Source organism: Lactuca virosa, chromosome 1 (genome assembly GCF_052849685.1).
Source record: "Lactuca virosa cultivar CGN04683 chromosome 1, Lactuca_virosa_CGN04683_v6, whole genome shotgun sequence".
NCBI lineage: Eukaryota > Viridiplantae > Streptophyta > Magnoliopsida > Asterales > Asteraceae > Lactuca > Lactuca virosa.
In genome coordinates, this window is record NC_136426.1 from 227,906,251 (window position 1) to 227,932,101 (window position 25,851).

General features: G+C 35.9%; 1 pseudogene across 1 annotated transcript; it reads left to right on the forward strand.

The window, feature by feature from the left end:
- The first annotated feature begins 13,454 nt into the window (after positions 1-13,454).
- LOC145165045 (small ribosomal subunit protein uS2-like) lies at positions 13,455-25,559 on the forward strand (annotated as a pseudogene). Its single transcript, XR_013739886.1, has 6 exons — positions 13,455-13,687; positions 14,209-14,449; positions 14,525-14,710; positions 14,800-15,013; positions 15,091-15,232; positions 24,918-25,559. The product of XR_013739886.1 is annotated as a small ribosomal subunit protein uS2-like (transcript).
- Positions 25,560-25,851: the final 292 nt, after the last annotated feature.

Sequence of the window (25,851 nt, forward strand, 5' to 3'; positions counted from 1 at the left end):
CATTTCTTTGAACATCCTTTTGCATAAAAGTTTCTAATCTACATAGAGTCTTAATATCCAACTCCCATTAATGGAAACATTTCCATATTTGCTATATGACAACTTATTCTTAATAGAATCTTATCTATTCATAATAATGTCAATATAGTCCATCCAGTACTATACTTCCAACTACTCACAAGCGACAAATCCTCAGTGAACCTCAGACCGTCCTTTGATAGTTGTTTAATTATTTTAGTCAAAACCGATTCTAGTCCTTTTTCCCTCTTAATGCCCTAGGCATTTGGAAAATTTAGAATGGTCAAATATTATAACATATGCAATCGGTCCCATACCCGAAGCGTATTAGACACGATGCATAATGTCTCATATAAAGACGTGATACTTTATCAGCCTTCTGCCATAATATTTTATGTGCCATGTTCCCGCAATTCGAACTATGAAGAGGGATGCCGTAATCATAATCGAATTTTGAGAATGCACTATGTATCCTTGACTAAATTTATTAACATTTCTCGATCTAAGCTTTAGAATTTTGAAACGAAGTATAATATTCTCTCCCTTAATTATAGCAAAACAACTTTTCAACCCTTGCAACTTTGCAAAGTGAATCTTTATTTTCTATAATTAATATTGCTAACTTGCAATACTTACCATAATAATCATGCTCCCACTAACATGATGATTATTTTCTTACCAGCATAACACTTATGCTCCCACTAGCTTTGACATGTATTCAGAAAACAATTGGACTTCTAGAAAACAATGCTTATTGAATTCCTTAAGTTCATATTTCTAATACCTAATGCTTTGATAAGCCTTTATCTAAGCTTTTTAAGCTCATACACCTTTGCCTTAGATAGCTCACATGTGTGTCTAAACAATTCAGAATTTATGTTACTAAGTCCCAAATGTTCAGATCAATTGCCAAATCTCACAATTCGAATTATGAAAAGGGATGCCGTAATCATAATCGAATTTGAGAATACAATTTTCACAATTGCTATCTTCTTAAAATCTCTCTTAGTGAAAGCATTTCCTCACAATCATTTTCATGAAGGAGGAAAACCTTATGACACTTAGATTTTATGATGTATGTGTTCCTATCCATGTGAATTTGTCAAAACGAAAGTTTGCGACAAATCCAAAACATTATGGACTGAACTTGTTCAATCTTGATTTCTTGCCTCATGGTAACATGAATGCCCACCATGTCTTCCAAGCAACTCACCCTTTCATATCAATGTACTTTCCATTGATCGAGGTGCTTTGTCTTTATGCATTCAAATGAGAACTCATAGAACTCACACGCATAATTAACTCAATTGGAATGGCACAGAAAAAGAGTATGTCATCCACGATAGGCTTTAAACCTCAAGTCGTGTGCCAGTGATGATCAACTAGGTTTACTCTTGATTTGTTCTTGAAACTTTTTCAAGACCATTAAGACTCCCACTGACTCCTTGACATATAAGATTCTCTTGTCAAGAACCATTTCTTGACAAACAAATATTCAAGAGTTAGTGTAGCCTTTTGTCAAGTTCAACACTTCACACAATTGGTCCTGGTTGGTCTTTGTCTTATCCAAGACATCACAACTTACCAATTTCAAATGTGCAAGAATAAGAAAACTTTTCCAAATTCCACATTTGTCGAGTGTTATAAACCTACTTAAGACTTGTCACTCATGTCAGAATCTTGACTCTAAGACTTGATATTGGAACGAAGTATGATTGACTTCTTGATTTAACCATTTCTACAATTCTTGATTCCTCTTCTTAGACATGCAATTGCACTAAGACTCACTTAGAGGATCAATTGAGATATGGTTCTTAATCATTAAGACTTATCATAAAACACAATAAAAGGTACTCTCCCTTCTTCTTAGAATAGAGAAACTTTTATCTTTCTGCCTACTTGATTCTTCTTATTCGTTCTGCTATTGATTTAAACTCTTTCAATCAACTCAGAATTATACTTAATCTTATAAGTATAATCATATTTACTACCTTTAGTAAATCATGACGAATATCTTTATCACTCTTGTGGTGGACTTGATCAACGCACAACCTAGTGTACTCGATCTCCTGGTCCTTCTCTTGACACTTTGCCAAAGAATTAGTCTAATTTCCAAAATATGAAGTTTCTCATTCATCACGCAACAAAGTTGTATGATTCCAAGTTTCTGTCCAATTGAAACTTGGGTGATGAGAATCTTCCTTTATTTGGCAAATCCTCGACATTTCACAAATAACATAATCAAGAATCACATCCAATTCAACATTGCTAAAATTAGAAATACATAAACATCCATTTTCACATATGCCATTGCAATAAATAGGACGAAATCAAAATTCATTTTATTGCGGAAAAACTTGTCCTTACAATGCAAGTCAAATGAAAACTATGCTATTTCAATTTCTAAGCAATCTATTCTAACTCTAAAGTAGTAGCTCAAAAATCCGATCTTCAAGCAATGCGATCGAAATCCATTTCTTCACGATCAGATTCAGCCTACTTCTTCCCTTAAGCTTCCTCTCTTTTCTTCAATCCTACAAAATGTAATCTTATCACATCATGTATTGAAAATCAAAGAATAGGAACTTATAGAGTTAGTTATTGGATATTACCTGAAGTAGAGCCATACGTCTTGACTCTCCCATCTCTTAGATCTCTCAGGTAGACAGGGCAGCTTCGTCTCCAATGCCCCTTCTCTTGGCAGTAGAAGCAGATGGACTCTTTTGGAATGGCACAAGGAACTATCTCAGAATTTACCTTTTCTGGATTTCCAATGTCACTATTTTCAATGTCCATTGAAGTTTGGGAGTTTGATTTGCCAGACAAATTTGCTCGATTAGCACGCCAAATCATTTCTGATTCAGCAGCTATAAGCAAATAGGTCAAATCAATGAGGGTCACGTCATGGTCCATCATATAGTACTCTCTAACGAACTCACTATATGATTCAGGAAGTGACTGAAGAACCCAGTCAACAGCCAACATTTCTGAGATATCGACACCCATCATCCTTAACCTATCAATGTGTGACTTCATCTCTAAGATGTGTGCACACACAGGTTTCCCATCTTCGTGTTTACTTGCCAGTAGGGCTTGAGTGAGCTTGAACTTTTCAAGCCTTTGAACTTGTGGGTTAGGGAGAATAATTGGAGGAGGTGGAGGAAGTGAAGCATGACTCTCATTTCCTTGATCGTATCGTGGAACGTCATCTTCATTTGGAAAGCTTGTTCCAAGGGACTTGGGAAGACCATTGTAAGATTTAGACATCTACAAAACGGGAGAAAATTCAAGTTAGTTGATAAGAATCCTTGATGTAACACCCAAATGAAACATCAAGGCTAGGATCCAACACAACATTCTACAACCTAGAAGAGGGATGCCGTAATCTAGTTGCAGAATATTTGAAGGTAGGTAAATGACGATTTACCAATTCCCACCATGAAAAACGAAAAAGAAATTTAAGTTTTAAATGAATTGAAACTCCTAGATCTTTTGAGATTCATTGAACTTTTCAATGGCATGTTTAATCTCGATTATGCCCTTCTATTTGTGACTGGGATGCCGAGGATCACAAACAAGGTGTGAATAACCATACGAATCACGTGGTGCACCCAATTGCTACTATCACCTAATCAATGTGCCGGTTAGCCACACACGCTCCATTGATCTATGATAAACATCGAGCCACCCTTCGCCACTAATGTCAATCCCAAATTAGTGTACCGGTTAGCCACACACGCTCCACTAACGTTTGACAAGGGTACGAAGTGTAATTCCATGGATTAGCATACAAATTCACATTTTGCCCTAAAGTAACTAGAATTTGGGAATTTGTAAAAGCATGTAGTTACTTTGTACTTCATTATACTTATAATGGAAGGTTTCGTCCTATCCTACCCGTTCGGCTAACGACCCTCCACTAGTCAAGAGTGCGGTAGGTAAGAGTGGATACCCATTCAATCGCCATTTTATAGGCAATTTCCTTAAACACCCCTTATAGACCAGCTTCGTGAATGAGGCCTACTAACGGTAAGACTGACTGTTTACTTATACATATATAATATTAGACTTTTAATGTCATATATATATAGTATAGGGTGTATTTTACACTTTTAAAATACTAGGTGGTTTTATTAACTTTACAAAACCATAATGGTGTAATTTGAACCTTTTCAAAATACGAGGGTTTTAGAATTTAACATTTCAAAATTAAACTTTTAATCAACTTTTAAATTCCAAAACTTGAGGGCAAGTTTCGAAACTTTTCAAAACAATTAGGTTTTAAGCTCACTTTAAAATTTTCGAAATTTAAGACTATTTAAATTAAAATTTTAAATATTAAAACTCTTGATTTAATAATTATCTGGAATTAGACTATTAATTTAATTATTAAATCATAAGGGATTATCTAAATCATGAGGATAATTACCATTTATACATTTAAGATATCCTAATCCCTTAATTATCTCTCTAGATTTTGAAAATATGGTTAGGATAATAAAAAATCTATTATTACCATATATAACAATTAGAGGATAATTACAAGATATGGGATAATCCAAATCCCTAAAATTTAGGATCTTATCTTGGGGAGGAGGCTAATTTCGAAAATCAAGGGATTAAAACAAACCCTAGATTTTGAAATTTAAGGGTTTAAGGAAAGGATTTGAAGATCTTATTCAAACTCTTGCAAATTAGGGTTTGCAAACCCTAATCTCGAAAATCCTAGCCTCCTAGGGTTTATTGGCAATAAACCCTAATATGTCAAGTTCATACAATTGTATAATACTAATTGAAAACAAGTTAACCAAAGGCTCTGATACCACTGATGGGCTTTATACAAACAATCCTATGTGTGCATGCAACCCTAATTGGATCTATGTTTTCACTATTAGACATACAACTTTATGAACACAAAAAGAAACCTGGAATTCTCCTCTAATTTTCGAAATCTACATAGGAGAATAGAATACATACCTTTTGTTGTTATATAGCAATAACAACTAGTTCCTTGAATTTCCTTAGCTCTTGAAAGCAAGTACCACAAGTGTAGTACCTCTAATGGCTCACAAACACACTAGGTGAAAGGATGAATATGGGAGAGATGAGAGAAGGGTATCTTGCCCTAAAATTCGTCCCTTTTAGGGTTTCCCAAGGCTTGGACGAATTCTAGTGCCTTAGGGTGCTATTTATACTGGAGGCTAGCTAGGGTTTCAAGGTGGAAACCCTAATCCCTTAGCTTAGGGCCTAAGCAAGTCCATGGACTCCTTTCCTTAAGCCCTTGGACGAAAACTCCTAGATCCTTCTAGGATTTTCGTTCAAGCCTTAATAAAAGTGATCCAATAGCCCAAAGTCTCAACTATCAAATAATTACAAAACAGCCCCTGTACTTTTAATTAATTCCTTTAATCCCGAAATTAATTCCTAATTAATTTCTGATTAAATACTAATTAATAATATGATTCCAAATTATTATATTAATCATATAATATAATAAATAAATCATATTTATGCCCTAATCAACCTCTCTCCTCAACTGTCATCCTGTCTAGTCACCAGTGTGAAGGCAACCCAAAAGGACCATGCTCACAATCGGGTCAAGTAAATACCAAAATAGTTATGGACTTAGACACTAATCCAACAAATCCTTCAGAGCGTCCAACCACCTCCTCTGTCGCATGTTGAGGTTTTGTTGATCCATCAAATACTTCAAACTCTTGTGATCAGTATAGATGGTGCACCGCACTCCATACAAGTAGTGCCTCCAAATTTTGAGGGCAAACACTACTGCCCCCAATTCTAGGTCGTGAGTGGGGTAATTCGCCTCATGAGGCTTCAACTGCCACGAGGCATATGCTATCACATGCCCTCTCTGCATCAGTACCGCTCCTAAACCTGAGAATGATGCATTACAGTACACTACCAAATCATCCAATCCTTCCGGTAGTACTAGAATCGGAGCCTCACATAGCCTCTGTCTCAGAGTCTCAAAAGCTGATTGTAGATCCGCTCCCCACCGAAAGGTCACATTCTTCTTGGTCAAGCGGGTCAAGGGCACAACAATCTTGGAGAAGTCCTGGATAAATCTACGATAATATCCCGCTAGACCCAAGAAGCTTCGGATCTCAGATACATTCTTCGGTACTTCCCACCGCATTACTGCCTCCACCTTGGCTGGATCCACCGAAATACCCTCCTGGTTGATGATGTGCCCCAAAAATTGTACCTCTCACAGCCAAAAATTGCACTTGGAGAACTTAGCATAAAGCCTCTCTGCCCTCAACGTCACCAACACCTCCCTCAAATGCTGCTCATGTTGCTCCCTAGTCTTAGAATAGACCAGGATGTCGTCAATAAAAACGATCACCGACCGATCCAACATCGGTCTACATACTCTGTTCATGAGATCCATGAACGCTGCTGGGGCATTGGTAAGCCCAAACGGCATCACCACAAATTCGTAATGCCCATACCGAGTCCTGAAAGCAGTCTTCGGTATATCCTCCTCCCGAATTCTCATCTGATGGTACCCCAACCGAAGATAAATCTTGGAAAACCACGTCGCACCCTGCAGCTGGTCGAACAAGTCATCGATCCTCGGTAACGGAGAACAGTTTTTCACCGTTAGTTTGTTCAGCTCTCGGTAATCAATGCACATCCTATGTGATCCATCATTCTTTTTCACAAACAAGATCGGTGCTCCCCACGGGGAACTGCTCGGACGGATGAACCCTCGATCTAGCAGCTCTTGAAGCTGCACAGATAATTCCCGCATCTCGGGCGGTGCTAGCCGGTACGGTGCTTTTGCTATCGGTACGGCACCCGTCACTAAATCAATGCGAAACTCTACCTTCCTCTCCAGAGGCACCCCAAGCAACTCTTCGGGAAACACGTCCCGAAATTCCTATACAACCGGCACACTGCCCACATCCGTCGTGGTCTCAACCCTCGTATCCGAGATATATGCCAGAAATCCCGTACATCCCTGCTGTAAAAATATCCTAGCCCTCGCGGCTGAACAAAGGATCGGTCCCTGCGAGGCCCTCTCACCATGAATACTTAGTTCTCCCCCACTTGGGGTTCAAACCCTCACCAATTGGCGCTCGCAGTCGATCATGGCCCCATTGGCCCCTAAACAATCCATCCTAATAATCGCCTTCAATCCCCGCAGTGGTATCGGGACTAGGTCAACATGAAACCTTTCTCCAAGCACATTCAAGATACAGTTCTGATCCACCTTCGCAACACTCATAGTGCGGTCAAATGCAATCGCTACCTCAAGCGGGGAATCCAAAGTTCTCGGCGCATCCCGAAATTTCTTGCTAAGCGCAAGAGACACGAACGATCGGGTAGCCCCCGAATCGAATAGAACGTGAGCATACATACCATTGACCAAGAAGGTCCCTATATAATCACAATATATACATAAGCATTGTAAATAACCGCAGAGCAGAGAAAAGAAAACATGTACCAGCTACAACGTCTGGCTCTGCCCGAGCCTCCTCGGTGGTCAACTAAAATGTGCGGCTCTTCACCGCGGTAGCATCTGCCTTAATAGGATGGCCATCCGTAATCCTCATCGTAACGGGCGCAGGCGCCGCCACCGCTCCTGCTCCTCCTTGCAACCTTGGACATTCGGCCTTCTTATGTCCAGTCTGGTTGCAGTGGAAACAAATTAAGCCCTTCTTGGGGTAATCCCTGCTTACATGGCCCTGTTGGCCACACGTATAACATGCCGGGCTCGACCCCCGACAAGCTCCACCATGGAATCTCCCACACTTGGCACATCGGCCACGTCCCTGCTGTCCCCTACCAGATGAATCCGAGGTCTTAGGCTTTTTATCCTGACCTACTACAGCCTGTGCCTGCTCATACTTCCGCTTGGTGCGGGAGTCCAACTCCATTTCCCGCTCGCGGGCCTTCCCTACCATCTCATTCAGGGTTTTACACCCCATAAAGCTCACAAATTCCCTGATATCATCCCTCAACATGGAATGATACCTTGTTCGTCTCATATCCTCATCAACAGTGCTCACTCCCGAAACTTGGCGGTGATCTCCGCCACCGTCTCAGTGGTCTGGTGTAGGTCGTGAAACTCTTTCACCAGCCGTTGCACCTCAACGAGTGGTGCAAACTCCATATCAAAATGCCGAACAAACTCGGTCCATGCATCTCAGCCACACCGGCTGCTCCCACTTGTCTGGTCACCTCTTCCCACCAATCCCAGGCACGATCCCTCAACATACATGAGGAAAATCTCACCTTTGCTGCATCTGAGCAAAAACTCGTGCGTTGGGCATTTTCCACGTCTGCCACCCAGCGTCGACTCATGGTGGGGTCTCGGACCCCGAAGAACTCCGGCGCTCCACACGCCTTGAACTCCCGGAACGAGGGAGTTGCGGACCCCAGCCTGGTCCGCAGCAAACTCGGCTCTGAATGACCTGAGCCGGTCCTCCATGATCTCCATTATACCCTCCTTGACCATCCCAAAGATTACTGGGGTAGTGTCAAGGATTCCCTTCGTCACCTCGGCTGCAATGAGCTCACGCAGCCTCTCATCAATGGGCGCGGTAGTGTTACTCGATCCTGATCCTCCTGCTCCAAATCGTGTTACCACCATGCTGAACTGTAATGTCATAAACCATAACGATCAGAATATCCATACAAGGGATCTTCCCACACCGGTACTCCTTGGAGCCGTCAAGTATAACATTGGTTTGGGTACAAGTCCTGTGCTTTCAGTAGTACGGGCCCAATACTACCTTCCACACCTACCTGTACCTTTCCCCATGCTCCACCTGATAACTTCAATTCGTCCCAAAATAAATCACATCTCTCATACCACCGCATATCCCAAATCCTAGGCTGTCCTAAGATTTTCTCTACCCATCCCAATCATATTCGGTTGCCTTATGCATGCAAATTATACACCGAAAAGGATCAAATAGACTTTCGAATAAAAGATTCTACCCTAGGACCACAACCAGACAAGGAACAGAAAATAAGACCAAATCAATCATTCTAAGGCTATAAGCTCCTAACCATATACAATTTTAGAAGCATACACATAGCAAGATCCATATGACTATCATAACTCGAATATTAGTATAACATGGCTAACATACATTAGGGAACTACTTACTTGGCTCGGCCGATCACGCGCGTGGCACTCTCCTCTTTTTCCATTCTTTAAAAGCTTTAACTTTTACTTTATCTTTTGGAAACAATTTTTACCATTTCCTTAGTTTGAGTCCTGACACACCCAAGAGTGTGCCCGAATCCCTCAAACCAAGGCTCTGATACCAACTTGTAACGCCCAAATTTTCAAAAGAAATTTTTTATTTTGGATTAGTCAAAACACATTTCCATAATTCATGAATTCACAAAATCATTGTTTACAAAATTCACATCCAACACAATTTTATTTAAAATCATCAGAGTGTCCCATCAAAAGCCAGGGAGAGAGTGCACGCCGCACCATTAAGCCATGTCCTTGCCTCTGGACTCAGATGTACCTGAAACAAATCCACAGACTATAAGCTAATGCTTAGTGAGTCCCCCATAGCATACCCCCATACACAATCCACACATTACATATCATATTAGCTATAAAGCTATCTCTACACGTAAGCCATGCATACAACATATAAGGAAGCCATGGAAACCCTCAAGGGTCTTACACCTTGTGCCACTGGAACCCCCACGTGGTCTTATTGCCTGCCATCAGAACCCCCACATGGTCTTCCTGCCATGGGAACCCCCACACGGTCTTCCTGTCAAGTAATATCATACATACTAATCATGCAAATATACTAGGATGCCATGGAAACCCTCCAAGGTCTTATACCGATGCCACGGGAACCCCCCAGAGTCTTCCAACTAAATATCATACTAATCACAACGCATAAACAATCAATATTCCACATATCATAAAATGGGCCGGCCTTGATGCCTTAAACCCATTGGTATGGTGAGAAGACTCACCTCTTGAACGTTGAACCGATAAGTTAAGGTCAGGTATTTCCCACACGCTGCTCCTCAACTGCCTATAAACATCAAGTGATTAACTTATCACCATCCCATAATTACCCCCAAAGTCAACCCTGGTCAACGTCAAGGTCAACAGTCCATGTTGACCTCAACTCGTCGAGCTTATCCATCCACTCGCCAAGTTCCTTGCATGACTCATCAACTCGCCGAGTCACTTGAGTGACTCGTCGAGTCCTCAAACTCTCAACCGAAAACTCTTGACCGAAAACCCATAACCGGAAACCCTTAACCGTAAACCCTTAACCGTAACAGGAAAACCCTTCCTGACTCGCCGAGTTCACTAAACGACTCGACGAGTTCTCCTTAATCCATCACGTTTTCGATCTTTTCTAGTGGAATCTAGAGTCCCATACTTCAGATCCAAGCTTCCTTATCATAGATACCACATAAAGTTGTAAACTTTAAGTGCATGCAAGGATATATCACCCAAAACTAGCCTTCCTACTAGGTTTTAATGCATGGAAAGGGATAAGGTTACGTAAAGGAAGCCACTTTATGTCATTGGGGACCCAAAGAGGTCCAGATCTGGAACCATATCCCTATGATAGGTTCAGATCTGAGTTGGACACAACCTTACCCCAAAATGGTCTTACACTTTGAAAGAGAAGAGGTCTAAGAATCTACAGCTCAAGGTAACGTCTTTTTACCTTAAAATGGTGACCAAAACAGTGTAGATGTCAGATCTACTGCTTCCCTTCTCGTTCCTTCTCCTAAAGCTCTTCTTCCACACAACAAGCTTGTTAATCCAAGCTCTTTTTCTCACTAAAGAGAGTTTACGGACGCAAACGTCTTTCCTGGGGTTACTGAGGTGCTCAGGGAGGCCACAAGGGCAGATAATAATCTTTATATAGGGGCAAACCCCGTAATTAGGGTTTTCTTTTTACAGCTCCAACTCGCCGAGTCGGCCCTTTGGACTCGCCGAGTAGGTCCCGATTCGTGTCCATGAATTAACGTCTCTACTCGACGAGTTGGACTCCCAACTCGCCGAGTCCAGACACAAAACTCCCTAAACATTATCAATATCAACCAATATCTGGAACAGGCGTTACAAAATGGCCTATATTTACTAAAAATGTCAATTTTAGCCCATTAGTACCGAAAATGTCATAAAAGGCCCATTTTTACCAAAAAAGTAATAAGTGGCCCAATATTTCCAAAAATGTCCATTCTCGGCCCATTTTTACTAAAATGTTCAAATATGGCCCATGTTTGCTAAAAAGTCCATTTTTGGTCTAATTTACCATAAAATCAAGAATAACCCAATTTTTACCAAAATGTTTATGAAAGGCCCATTTTTGTGCTTATGGCCGAAATTTGTCCATTTTTAGTAGAGTTTCCGTATTTCACCATTTTTTAAGTTTTCATGCCAAAATTTGTTTTAACATCTTCTTAGACAAAATTTTTGGTAATCTTTTAACACAAACAAGAAAATCCATTTACACCAAGTAACATGTTTCCATATTTGTCAAACACCAAGCTAATATAACAATATTAAGATAACTAAGCTCCATCCACTTGAGACTTGTTCAAAGTCTCGAGTTTATGGACCTTTAACATAAGATCACAACATTTCACACACATATCATGCAAAACATACACACGCAAGCAAATATACATAGATCTTTCACAAGATTTGACTTGTATCCTCCCCCCAAAAGAAAGAAAACTTGAAAAATAGGGGTATGAAGCTAACTTTGGGGCTTTTTGGTTTTGAAGAGGAAGAGGAAGAAGGTTTTCGGCCCTAGTTTGCTTCCTTGAGGAGATTTGTGAAGCTTTGGTGTTCTAAGAGCATAATCATGAAAATGAAGTGATATAAGAAAGGATTATTAGTGAAATCTTGGAACAAGGTGATATGGTTTGCAAAGACTTACCTAGTTTGTGTGGCTTGAAGAAAACCTTCTTGAGGAACACATGCAACTCACGATAAGACGAATACTTCTCCTACATGGCATTTCGATTTCAACTCCAGTCTCCAAATTTCTTCAATTACCTATCTATCCTTTTATAATAAATTAGCAAAAATATTCGATTCAAGACTGAGGAAATTGGAATCTAGGCTACTCTTCTTCTTCTCAAGTCGTTCACCAAGAGGGCAAGATTGGCCATTCCCATGAACGATTACTCTCCAATCAACTAGTCAGATTCTTTTCTTACTGAACTCATATTTTTTAAATTGATCGCGTGTAAGTTGTTTTTTGCCCTCGATTTCTAAAATCGTTTTATGCAATAATCGATTTCATAAAATTGTTTTTCTGTAATCGTTCCAATAATCCATTTCATTTACTTGCTCATTGAAGAATCGATTTCCATTTATTAACTCAATTTTTTCATTGCAATAACTAATCCATTGTTGTGATTTCCGTTTATCGTTTTTTTTCTTCATGAATCACTAGAGTTATTGACTTGTTGTATAAAATAAGAACAATGCCTATATATCCTTCCAAAAGAGTGTTCGAAGCAGATTATGTTTGGGATATGAATTTCACGTTTGTGGTTTATCCTTATTGATATGAATTTCATGTTTGTGAACTTTTTTTTGGAATTTTCCGGTTGTTATTTATCCTTGCGGCTATATATTTAACTATCTCATACGATTTGTTAGTTACCTAGTATAAATTCCATGTTTTCTTAGCCACCTGGTTTTAACCGATATGAATTTCGTTACAATAATGGATCCTTAGTGCTATATATTTAATTGTTCTATACCTCTATTCATTAACTGTTTAAATCTATTCATTAACCGATATGAATTTCGTTACAATAATCGATCCTTACTGCTATATATTTAATTGTTCTATACCTTTATTCATTAACTGTTTAAATCCATTCTTTATTTAGTGTGATCTTTTTTTTTCACAATTGTTTTTTCTTTAAATATACACAATTACTCAATTGATTTATGTTTTTTACTTAGAAAAATGACATAAAAGCCTTTAAGTATTCAAGAAATGTTTGATTTTACCATTTGGTGAATTTTAGGTTCGGTCACCGGGTCACTTAGCCACCACTAAAAGTGAGAAATTCTAGCATTAATAAAATCTAAAACTCATCAAAAGATAAAAACCAGATATTTCCTTAAAAACTTAAAAAAATGCTTTTATGTCTTTTGGCTTTTTTATTTTGTTTGATTATTAGTTGTGAGACTCATGTATTACATGAGTTAATTTAAAAAAAAATCATTTCTAATATATAAAGATTTTTTTTTTGCTATTTGTCACACTTATTTATTTTGTCAAATGTTATTTTATAGTTATTTTGAATTATTTTTATTAATGTTATTTTATGAGTTTTTCTATTTTATTAAAAAAAAAAATTTAAGATTATTATTGTTTCTTATGTTTTCATAGTTACCTGAAATGCTTCTTATACGCCCCTATCATTTTTGAAGTTTTGTCAAAAATTCATCTCCCCCTCCTGCTTTAGTCTAGCTGCAACGGCGAAGTACCGAAACCCTAAGAAGCACAGCAGCTAAGAGCGAAGTAGCAACAAATGGCACAACCTAAAGTGTTGTCGACGAAGGAGGCCGATATACAAATGATGTTGTCTGCTGAAGTCCATCTCGGCACCAAGAATTGTGATTTTCAGATGGAACGTTACGTATTTAAGCGCCGCAACGACGGTATAAACTGCATACTCCATGTTTTGGCGTGCTCAAAACTTTATCTATCATAGATTTGTTTAGTCTCTTTGTTTCCGATTCTTGATCTGTCGTTGGTTTGTCTGGAGAATGCTCGGGGGTTTCTCGGGCGCTACTTTCCTTCATCCCAAGCATGGATTCCAGTTGACATTTTTTTGTGAAATATTACTCTGACAGTCTGATGCAACTTAAGCCATACGGTCTAAATGGTATCAAACCGTGTGATTTGATAGTTGTTTGATTGGACTAGGCAACATTAGTTGTCTGTTTGGATACAGACTCATATGTTTACTCCATAGGTTAATTTGCATTTTAATCTAAACTCATCTAAGATTGGGTGTTATCTTTTCGAAGGTTGTGTTAAGGGTTAGATGCACCATTTTGGTAAAGTAATACGAGCTCATTCATTTTAACTTTGGCTGATAATATTTATTGGTAAAAGGTGATATTCTGAATTGAAAAGTGCTTATTTTCTTTTATATTAATGAGACATTGTTTTACAGGAATTTACATTATCAACATGGGAGAAGCTTCAGAGTGATTGTAGCAATTGAAAACCCTCAAGACATTATTGTCCAATCTGCTAGACCATATGGACAAAGGGCTGTACTGAAATTTGCTCAGCACACAGGTTGTCAAGCCATTGCTGGCCGTCACACTCCTGGTACTTTCACAAATCAGCTCCAGACATCGTTCAGTGAGCCCCGTTTACTTATTTTGACCGACCCAAGAACAGATCACCAGGTTAATATCAAATTTATGATCATGCTCACATTTCAATCTTGTTTTGTTGCTAAAATTTATGATCTTTCTTTACAGCCAATCAAGGAGGCTGTCCCCACAATAGCTTTCTGTGATACTGATTCTCCCATGAGATATGTTGATATTGGTATCCCTGCTAACAACAAAGGAAAGCACAGCATTGGGTGTCTGTTCTGGCTTTTAGCTAGAATGGTGTTGCAGATGAGAGGTGTGTTTGACCAAGGGCATAAATGGCATGTCATGGTATGGACTCTGGTGGTTTTAAATTAATGGAGGGAATTTTGTAAAGGTTATGGTTTGACTTTGATGATGTGAATTTGTTGTGTTTGCAGGTTGATTTGTTTTTCTACAGGGAACCAGAAGAGGCTAAGGAACAAAACAGAAATGATGTTGATATCCCTGCAGATTACACAGATTTTGCAGCAGGCATGTGTAGCAACTGGTCAGCTCAGATTCTTGATGCTCAATGGGTTGGTGACATGGCACCACCACCAATTGCTGGTTCCCCTGTGGCTGCAAGTGCCACTGGGTGGACTGGTGCTGAAGGTAAGGATTTCTATTCCCTCATTGGTTGTTGTTATTTGAAATTATTAATATTTATATTTATACTTTTGGGGTTTCAGCTCTGGTTAGTGGTGGTGATGGATGGGAGGCTGTTGCTGCTCCTTTACCACAAAAGCTTAAACCAGTCAGACAAGTTCTCATAAAATCTAAAAAATTTGATGCAGGGAAGTTGATACAAGAAGACATGGATCAACAACAAAGGTTAGGTATTTTGGGCATTAGAGCGAATAACTAGTTATTTTTTACTTAATCAAGATTGGACTCTTTTATTCTCCTATAAGTAAGGTACCTTATAACGAATGACAATCAATGGTTTATTTTTTCAGTGTGGCCAACGATATAAACAAAATTCTGAGGGGGGCTGAGTCCATGTCAAACAAGCTCAAAGATCTGAGCAGTCGTGTACAACATATGGAGGAGGAGTTGCAAAACATTCAAAAAAATCAACCTGAGTTTCCTCTTATCTCAGATGAGGAGTCCAAAGAGGACCAAAACTTAGTTCTACCTGACTACCAAAACTTAGTTCTACCTATCTTCCCTGAGAATTTTAAAGATCTTAAAGTCTTTCGTAAGTGGAAGAAGCGTGTAGATTCGTGTTTTGAGGGTCGTGAAATCCCATACGAAATGCAAGGACAACTTGTAGCCGAGACATTCCCAAAGAATTTCCCATGGTGGGAACAAATCCAAAAGCTAAGCCAGCGAATCGATAACGATGATAAGATTACGTGGAGAGAGATTAAGAAGATGTTTATCGTTCAATTTTTTTCTTCAGATTGTTTGCTTTCCAACAAGGACCGGTCGTCTCCTCCTCCTAAGAATATAGACTAACCATATTATACTTTTGATTCGGTTACAACTAGTTAGCATTCAAAACTACTCAACAATGTAACGGGCGTTTGGTTCAAACTTTCTATTTGACTGTTTTGGAATTTAGCAAATGAAATGGAGTTGCATGTATTTGGAATTTAAGGAAATTAAAATCCTTTTGCTTGTTCGGTTGAAAATATTTGGATTGAAACCTCTGTAACATCAGCAATTACTAAACTCGGAGGATATTTCCAACTTTATTTGGAGATTCATGTTAAATGAAGGGGAGGAGACTCCTTTAAACCCTTTTTTTCATAAAACATACCAAGTATGATTAGCTATTTTGAGAGAATAGCTCATACAGGGTGACCAGCCCCTCTTTGGTCTTCAAATTCAAAACAAAAAAAAAAAACAACAATTTATGATACCTTTATTTTAACATATATATATATATATATATATATATATATATATATATATATATATATATTAAATTAAATATTTTCCTACTTTCAAAAGGTAATCTGTAATTTAATAATAAAATCAATTTATACCATTTATAGCAATGTACTTAGAGAGTACATTGCTATAACTAGTGATTTATGTCTTGCAACTATGAAACATCATGTGAATTATTCCCAGTTTAAATGCCTATTTTTATAGATCTTTTATTCACTATTAAATGGATGGATTTTAATATAGTTTGTATGAGCATATTTTGTGGCTAGGAGAAGTTTGAAGTCCAACTTAAATTCTAAATCATCAATGGCATATTAATGAACAGTTAGTATTTGTTCTTAACGAGAAAATACAAAAGTATACTTAATGAATAGTCGATCCCAAAAAAAAAAATAAAGACAAACAATTGACTGCTTGTTTTCAAAACTCATATAATGTAGATCTTTATCCCCTTCATACTTCATTTTCATAATAGTTGATGGTTTGTTATATGGTTTACTTTCTGTTGATATATGTTATGTGGTTCTTAACATATGTAGTGTATGTAACTACATGCTCAATAATTGCTCTTTGATGTTCTTTGTTAACTGTTAGATGGTTAGCAACTTGGTATTTTTTTTGTCTTAATTAAATGGATAAACATATTCCTAAAACATTTTTCTTTCTTAATAAATATTTACATTTAACCATTTTTTTTGTCTTAATTAAATGGATAAACATTTTTTTTGTTATTAATGATTTTAACTCATATGCATCGAGGCTTATCAAGTTTGATGGAAAATTGAGATGTTTTTCTATAAGTAGAGGTCATTTGTGGGCTATTTGGGCTTTCATTCAGAATCGGTAGACTAAAGTAGATGTTAGTAATTACAATGACGGTGCAAATGAATGGTAAGATGATCGAAACAATCTCCTTTAATTCTTTGGGAAAATGACATAAAAGCCCTTAAGTTTTCACAAAAATGTCGGTTTTACCCTTGGACGTGTTTTATGTCCAGTAAAGCCCGAAGTTTTGTTTAATTTGTTCATTTTTACCCATGTAGCCGGTTTCCAGGTAACCTACCGGTTACCTAGGTTACCTAATGCCAGTAAAGCCCTTGAATTTTCAAAAATGTTCGGATTCACCCTTAAGTTTTTCAAAAATGTTCGGATTTACCTTTACCTTGATTGTTATTATTATTATTATTATTATTATTATTATTATTATCGTTGTTATTATTATTATTATTAATACATTTTTAATTGTATAAAAATATTTTTTACATACATTTTTAAATGAATAAAAAATTTTCATACGTTTTTAATACATTTTTATACATATTATTATTATTATTATTATTATTATTATTATTATTATTTTTAATACATTTTTAAATGTATAAAAATATTTTATACACACATTTTTAAAAATATATTTATTTGTATTTAGTAGGTATAAGTATAAATATATATTTATTTCATATAAAAATATATTATATACATATAAATATAAAAATACATATTTATATGGTTTATATTATATAAAAGATATAATTATATGTATTTGTACATATTACCAAGTATAAATATGTATTTATTATCAAACAACATACTAAATAGATAAGCAAAATAAATATTCGTTAATTAAAAACATAACGTAACAATTATAAAACCCTCGTAATTAGAAAACCTCAATAAAAACACTCGATTACAGATAAGATTTAGTATAAAATTTGAAAAAACCTCTATTATTCAACTATATTAGGTTAATAGTGAGTAGATAACAATAAATGATCAACAAATAACACTCGTAAATGGAAAATACATAATATAATTAAAAAAACCCTCGACAAAAACACTTGATCACTATAAAAATTAAGTATTATCAACTTAAAATCATTCATTAACTATTTTTATCTCAAAAATTGATAACGAAATGTCAAATACGATTGTAAACTTCATTTATGTTTGTTGTAAGTTCACAAAAAAAGATCACGAAATGGATCATTTTTTATATTGATTTGAAGCATTTGTTTTTGCAAAATCAGTCATTGGCGACATTTTTTACTTTATCAAGCTTTTTCTGTTCGATTCAACAATTATAGATGAAGATTTAGGGTTTTCAAATGTATATAAATACTAAATACAAGTACATATATTTTTAAAAATATATTTATATTAGTAAAAATATTTTTATACATTTAAAAATGTGTGTATAAAATATTTTTATACATTTAAAAATGTATGTATAAAATATTTTTATATAATAATAATAATAATAATAATAATAACAACAACAACAACAACAACAATCAATGTAAGGGTAAATCCGAACATTTTTGAAAAACTTAAGGGTAAATCTGAACATTTTTGAAAATTCAAGGGCTTTACTGGCATTAGGTAACCGGTAGGTTACCTGAAAACCAGCTACAAGGGTAAAAATGAACAAATTAAACAAAACTTCGGGCTTTACCGGACATAAAACACGTCCAAGGGTAAAACCGACATTTTTGTGAAAGCTTAAGGGCTTTTATGTCATTTTCCCTAATTCTTTAAAGGAAATACGGTTGAGTATATCTTTCAAGCACATCATTCTCATGAAGTATTTTCATTTTGTTCAGATTTTGAGATAGTGACTATGCCAAGTAGAAATGTATGAGTGTATATATTTTAATTTGCATTCGAAAACCGTTGTGTTTTTATCAAGAAAATATTTACTATTTTATATTAGTTCATGATTGAATACTTTGTTTTTTTTTAATTTATAGTTTTAATTGTCAACTCATGTTTTATTTTGTTTAATGATATTAATTTTTTTAATATATGCATTGAAGAATTTAATAAATTTATTTTTAAGCCATTAATGCATCCAATTTGTTTTCTATGAAAAAATTGTGTCATTTATGTTTACAAATAAAACCAATGTGGTGAATGTTATTTTATTCACCTATATGTATGTTGATTGCTTTTGTTGTTTTTGAAATATAGCAATGTACTATTCCTTTTTTTTTCTAATAATAGGGATATAGTTGTTATATTCACTTAATTGATTCATATAACATTATCAATTTACCATTTTTACTTAAATATACTGCAATTAAATATGTATTGACATTATTAATAGTTATTATAAAAAAAATATATACATATGAAATGAATGAGTTTTCTTTCGTCACACATCTAATAGTTAGCACATGAAGGATAATTATGGTGTATAATATGGATCTTTTTAAACTCTGGCCACATGTTTGCATTCAATAAGTATAAACAAAGCTTGTTGCTCAAAACTCAATCCCATATTTTATACTTAATCATACCCTACCCACTGTAGTCCCTACCTCTACCCATTTTTGCATTTGATTGACAAATACTTCATCATCACATTTCCAAATGTGTCCTTAACTATTTTCTTCCTTGTAAAATGTAAAAGTGACAATTACATATGAAACTTAAATGATATAAGTACAGAAAGAGATAAAAATACATTACTATTGGTTACATCTCGACCGACGAAGGTTAAATGCAAGATATAGCAACATACTCCCATTTTGTTTATGAAATATAGCATCAAAATTTTATTTATAATTTGTCACACCCCCGAACCAGACGGCAGAAACGTCCGGGGGCGGGTGACTTCATTTTGTAATATCATTACAAGTGTATATAAATGAAACATAGACATCATCATCACCATACATAAAAATATAACAACCAACATAGTTTACATCATTGTATTTGTGCATAACATTACATCCAAAATTATCAAATATGGCGAGAACAAAAATACAACAAACATCCACATTCTTTGGCTGCCAACTTGTTTTTAACGAGGTCCTGAGAATACAAGTTATTTTGAAAAACGTCAACATATAAAATGTTGGTGAGTTCATAATTAAGTTTATAATAAATGCTTTGTATTAGTTTGTAAGCACCAGAAAATCTGATATTTTCTGTAAAAACAGTTTGTGAGTTTTGTCTCAAATCCTGTATTATAGCATGTGTATTCTTGTTTGATAGTGTATAAAGAGAGATCCCCAGAAAATCCTGTATTTTCTGTTTAATGAAAAAGTACGGTCTTAACCCTAAGACCTGAGTAGTGAAAACTTAAACATAAAGTAGTGACTGTATAGTTCGTACTTCGTATTATGAGTAGAGTATGTGTATTTTGTAAATTTATTGTATTGTTATTCTCTATGTGAGTCGTTATAACCATACTAATATGTCGAGAGCGCCTGTCTTGACGTTCTTCAGGCGTCAGTTTCTGAGAAGACATTTGTCACCCTAGACTGGCATGTCTAGCTGTAGCGAGCAGCTCAGGTGTGGGATGTCAACCCCATATAGATCTATACACAAATTCTCGCTCTCCCTCCAGGAGACTCTGATTATAACTACAGGACTTTCTATGCACACTAGGTAGGTACGAGTGAAAGAGTGCCTCACAAGAGCCTTAACGAAATTTACGCAAATAGTGTGTTTCATTATTTAACGTTATAAATAATGTTGCGAGTGTATATTTTGACTACAAATCCATAGGTGATAAACATATAATTGTTTTTATCAAAATGGTCAAACTATCTGATTTTCACTGTTATTATTATAAATAGCTCATTGTTACCCGAAATATCATGAAAGATTCGAGTTTATTAGAATTGTCACTAATGGCCCAATTAACATAAAATTTGTCATAAAATGCCCAATTAGAATAGAATTGTCATATATGGCCCAATTAGAATAGAATTGTCATATATGGCCCAATTAATAGGATTGTCATATATGGCCCAATTAAAATAGGGTTGCCACATAAGGCCCAATTTTTGTTCTAATTGTTATAAATGACCCATTTTTACTAAAATGTTTGAAAATGACCCAATATGATCCAAGATGTCAATAATGGCCCATTTTTGCCAAAAAAATCAATTTTCGGCCCATTTTATATAAAAATGTCATATTATGCCCAATTTTGTTAATTGCCTCATTTTCGGCCCTTTTTAAATAAAAAATATCATAAAAAGCCCATATTTATCAAAAATAACAATTTGGCCCATTAATACCGTAAATGTCATGAAAGGCCCATTTTTATAAAAAATGATCATTTTAGCCCAATAATACCGAAAATGACATAAAAGCCCATTTTTATCAAAAATGACACTTTTGGCCCATTATTACCGAGAATGTCAATAAAAGCCCATTTTTATCAAAAATGACACTTTTGGCCCATTATTACCGAGAATGTCAATAAAAGCCCATTTTTATAAAAAATGACATTTTTGGCCCATTATTACCGAGAATGTCAATAAAAGCCTATTTTTATCAAAAATGACACTTTTGGCCCATTATTACCGAGAATGTCAATAAAAGCCCATTTTTATCAAAAATGACACTTTTGGCCCATTACTACCGAGAACATCAATAGAAGCCCATTTTTATCTTTATTGTCAAATATGGCCCCTTTGTATACTTTCTTTAGTTTCAAAGTAACTTTTAACATGTTTAATCTTTCCAAGCATCAAAGGAAGTTACATAAAGTAACTTGTTTACTAATAACTTCAAAACTTGGATGAAATTTCGAGTTCATGAGTGTTTTATCATAGTTTCATAACATTTCACCTAACATATCATGAAAATATACACATGCATGCATAAATACAAAGATTTTACACAAAACCAAGCTTGTATTCTCCCCCTAAAGATGGAAAATCATGAAAACAAGGGGTATGAAGCTCACCTTGGGTTTTATCGGTTGTGAAGAGGAAAAGGAAGGAAGTTTTCGGCCTAGATAGCTTTCTTGAAGAGATTTTTCGAAACCAAGAGAGTTCTAGGGAGCAAAACACGAAATTGTATGGTTTAAGGAGTGATATTAGCATAACTTTAAAACAAAACCACTTGAATTTGATAGGAACTTACCAAAAGTGTATAGCTTGAAGTGAACTTCTTGTTGCATGTACCCAAAACCCACGGCTTTTAAGAGGAAAGAGTGAAGGATGAGAAATTTTTTCTTGAGGATTGAAAGAGAAATGAGAGAGTTGTAGTAAGTTTGAAGTGAGAATGAGGGAGGTGATGGTGGTCTCGGCCGATAATGAGGAAGAAAGAGAGAGAGAGAGAGAGAGAGAGAGAGAGAGAGAGAGAGAGAGAGAGAGAGAGAGAGAGAGAGAGAGAGAGAGAGAGAGAGAGGGAGAGGATTAATGGTTATTACTTAATGGCTAACACCTAATTGCATAGATGCATGAGGTGTAATATGCATGTTTACATGCAAGATAACTATGAGGTGTCACATTTTTAGCAAATGCCATTTTTTTTTATTAAAATGATGGCCGTTCGACCCAATAGGAGAGGGGAAAGGATTTGGGACTCGTTTTTCACGAATGGCCAAAAACACCTCAAGCGCACTAAGATTTTTCGGCTATGCGTGTTTTTGGCTTGGATTGGGCCCAATAATGGGTCCAATTTTTGGCCCAATAAAGATTTTTGGTTCAGTGAGAGGTCCCAAAAGAGATTTTTGATCCATTAGGGCCCATAATTGGGTTCTCGACCCAATTACACTAAATGGAAGTGTTTTCGGCCCAAAGGGGCCCAATATTAAATTTCCGGACTTTCAAGGTCCAATTGGAAGTTTAATAGTGAGTTGTGTCCCATTAAGCTTTAAAATAATTCCTTACGGCCCAACAATGGCCCAATAGTGGTTGTTCGGCCTAAAAGAGCCAAAGCGAGAGGTTACCGGCCCATTAGGCCCAATAAGAGGGTCTTAGTCCATTAAGAGGGTTTGGACCGAGAGAACTTGAGTTAAGGCTCAAAGTTGAATGGATATAGCTTATTGGATTAGGTTTAGAGCTTTCATAAAGAAGTTTCGACTGGAGAAAATTTTTGGATGTATAAACTGATATAACATTGAAGTTTAGTTCACATTTAACATAGCGTCATATAGTTACACACATAACTATCTTGTACATGAATAGGAAATCCTAGCCCTAAAATGCCAGTTGTGGCATAATTCTTATTTTAAAAAGAGTTATGTTTTTTTTTCTTATTAAATCATTGTAATTTCAAGCGCTATATAAAGCTTTTTCTTAATTGAAGAGCTGAAACTTTAAATGTCAAGGGCTGCCCTCTTCATCTTTGAATTGACCATTTAGTCATCCTCACTTTGTTATTGATATTTTTCAACCACAAATTCAGTATTTGTTCTCGAACTAAAACCTGGGTTGATGGTTTTTGTTCTGTCATCTTCTGAGCCATCAAAACTAGGTTTCGTTTAACCTTATCATATTGTAAAGACACGGTAAAAGCAAACACTTTACAAAGTTTACAATGGCCAAAATACAAAGAAGCGATATACTTTTTTGTTTCCTTTTGTAAAAAATTTACAGGACCTTCAACTTTTGAATTGAGTTAAGTAGCTTTTCCCCATGTCTCCTTCATTCATAATTATCACCTCGGTAATAAAATATAACCTTTTTCAGTGATATCACTTCAGTCTATCTCAATGAAGTTGATTTAATTTTTACATCATTTATATATTCAAAACCGACTAGGGGTATAATGATAATTAACAAGAATGTTTGAATCGTTCAGAAACTTTCACCTTTTATATCAAAGTCACTATCATTGCTATATTGATAGATACAGTTAGTATATGTTAATAGATTACTACTTTATTCTCATTATTGATCTTTTACCCGTGGTTTCCATATAATCAATAATACTAAGTCTCTTTATGTTATTTTATTTTTTTATTGTGTCGTTTTTATAACTTTATATGTATTTTTTTTATATGTTTCTGTAGATATAACCTAGTTTTGGTATACATCTAAATAATATAAAAATATTGCAAAAAAAAAAAACCAATTAAGATCAGCCTGGGCACCCACGGCAACATTGATGTTATAATATTTTCGGACCAAAGATTGATCCAGCTCCACCTCAGGGGTCCGGTACAGCGTAGAGAGGCGGTGAAAAGGAAGGGAGCCAGCAAATTAATGAGGCGATTTCAGAAATCGATACCTGAGGACGAGTAGACGGGACGATTAACGGTAATTTCTTTCTTACTCTACTAATTATTTGATTGCTGTGTGATTTGTGATTCTGATTACTCGAGAACCCTTGCTTGGTTTTCAGTTGTGTTTAGTTATTTTCTATTTTGGTTTTTCTGATATAAGTTTCATTGATATTCTGAATATATTGATAGACATCTCTTTTAGAGTTGTATTGCAGAAATTCGGATTAACATATGTTTGGTTAAGCTCAATATATTTATATGTTTGCTTCAACTTTCTTGACACCTTTCATTTCTGTACATGTTTGCTTTGCTGCTACTGCTACTGCTATTATTAAACACAGCCCGCAAACCTTTAACATTTGATTGCATCCACAATTAACAACTTACATACGTTTATGCACATGTGTACATACATACATACATACATACCATGAGCGTATGTATGTCGTCTGCTGCATCAAAAAAGCTTAAACCAGTCAGACAAGTTCTCATGAATTTAAAAATTTTGATGCAGGGAAGTTGATACAAGAAGACATGGATCAAGAACAAAGGTTAGGTATTTTGGGCATTAGAGGGAATAACTAGTTATTTTTTAATTGATCAAGATTTGGACTCTTTTATAATGAACGACAATGGTTTATTTTTCAGTGTGGCGAATGATATAAATAAAATTCTAAGGGGGATTGCGTCCATGTCGAACACGCTCGAAGATCTGAGCAGCCGTGTACAACATATGGAGGAGGAGTTGCAAAAAATTCAAAAAAATCAACCTGAGTTTCCTCTTATCTCAGATGAGGAGCCCCAAGAGGAAACCTTCGTCCCACCCCCTTTCCCTGAGAATATTGAAGATCTTGATGTCTTTTGTGAGTGGGTGGCGAATGTGGAAAATTTTTTCCAGGAGAATATGATCTCAGAGTATAAACAAGTACCACTTATAGTCGGCACATTGCCATCGGAAGAAGGGGGGGTTCTCTCATGGTGGAAACAGATCTATGACCTAGACTATCGTATCGATAAATATTATCTGATTAAGTGGAAAGAGATGAAGAAGATGTTAATGGTTCGATACCTTTCTCCAGATTGTTTGGAAACCAACAAGGACCCTCCTCTTAAGAATATAGACTAACAATGTAAGGGAGCGTTTGGATCAAACTTTCCAATTGACTGATTTGGAATTTACGCAAGGAAATGGAATTGCATGTATTTTGGAGTTTAAGGAGATTGAAATCCTTCTGGTTGTTTGGTTGAAAATATTTGGATTGGAATTCAATTCAGTAGCTCTTTTCTTTATATATCTGCTAATTTACAAACATATCCTTTCATCCTCTTTTTTTCACATCCAAAGAAAACACATTTCAGCAGATAACAAACCTCCATAACGTCAGCAATGGCTAAACTTGGAGGATGTCGATGAAGGATATTTGCAACTTTGTATAGGAGGTTCATGTTAAATGAAGGGGATCAGATTCCTTTTGTGTTATCTGTCCTTTATTTTTACCACTTTAACAATATATTACACATTCAGATCTCACACACCACAAAAACCTATTAACAGCTCTGATGACCAATGAATCTCTCTTAT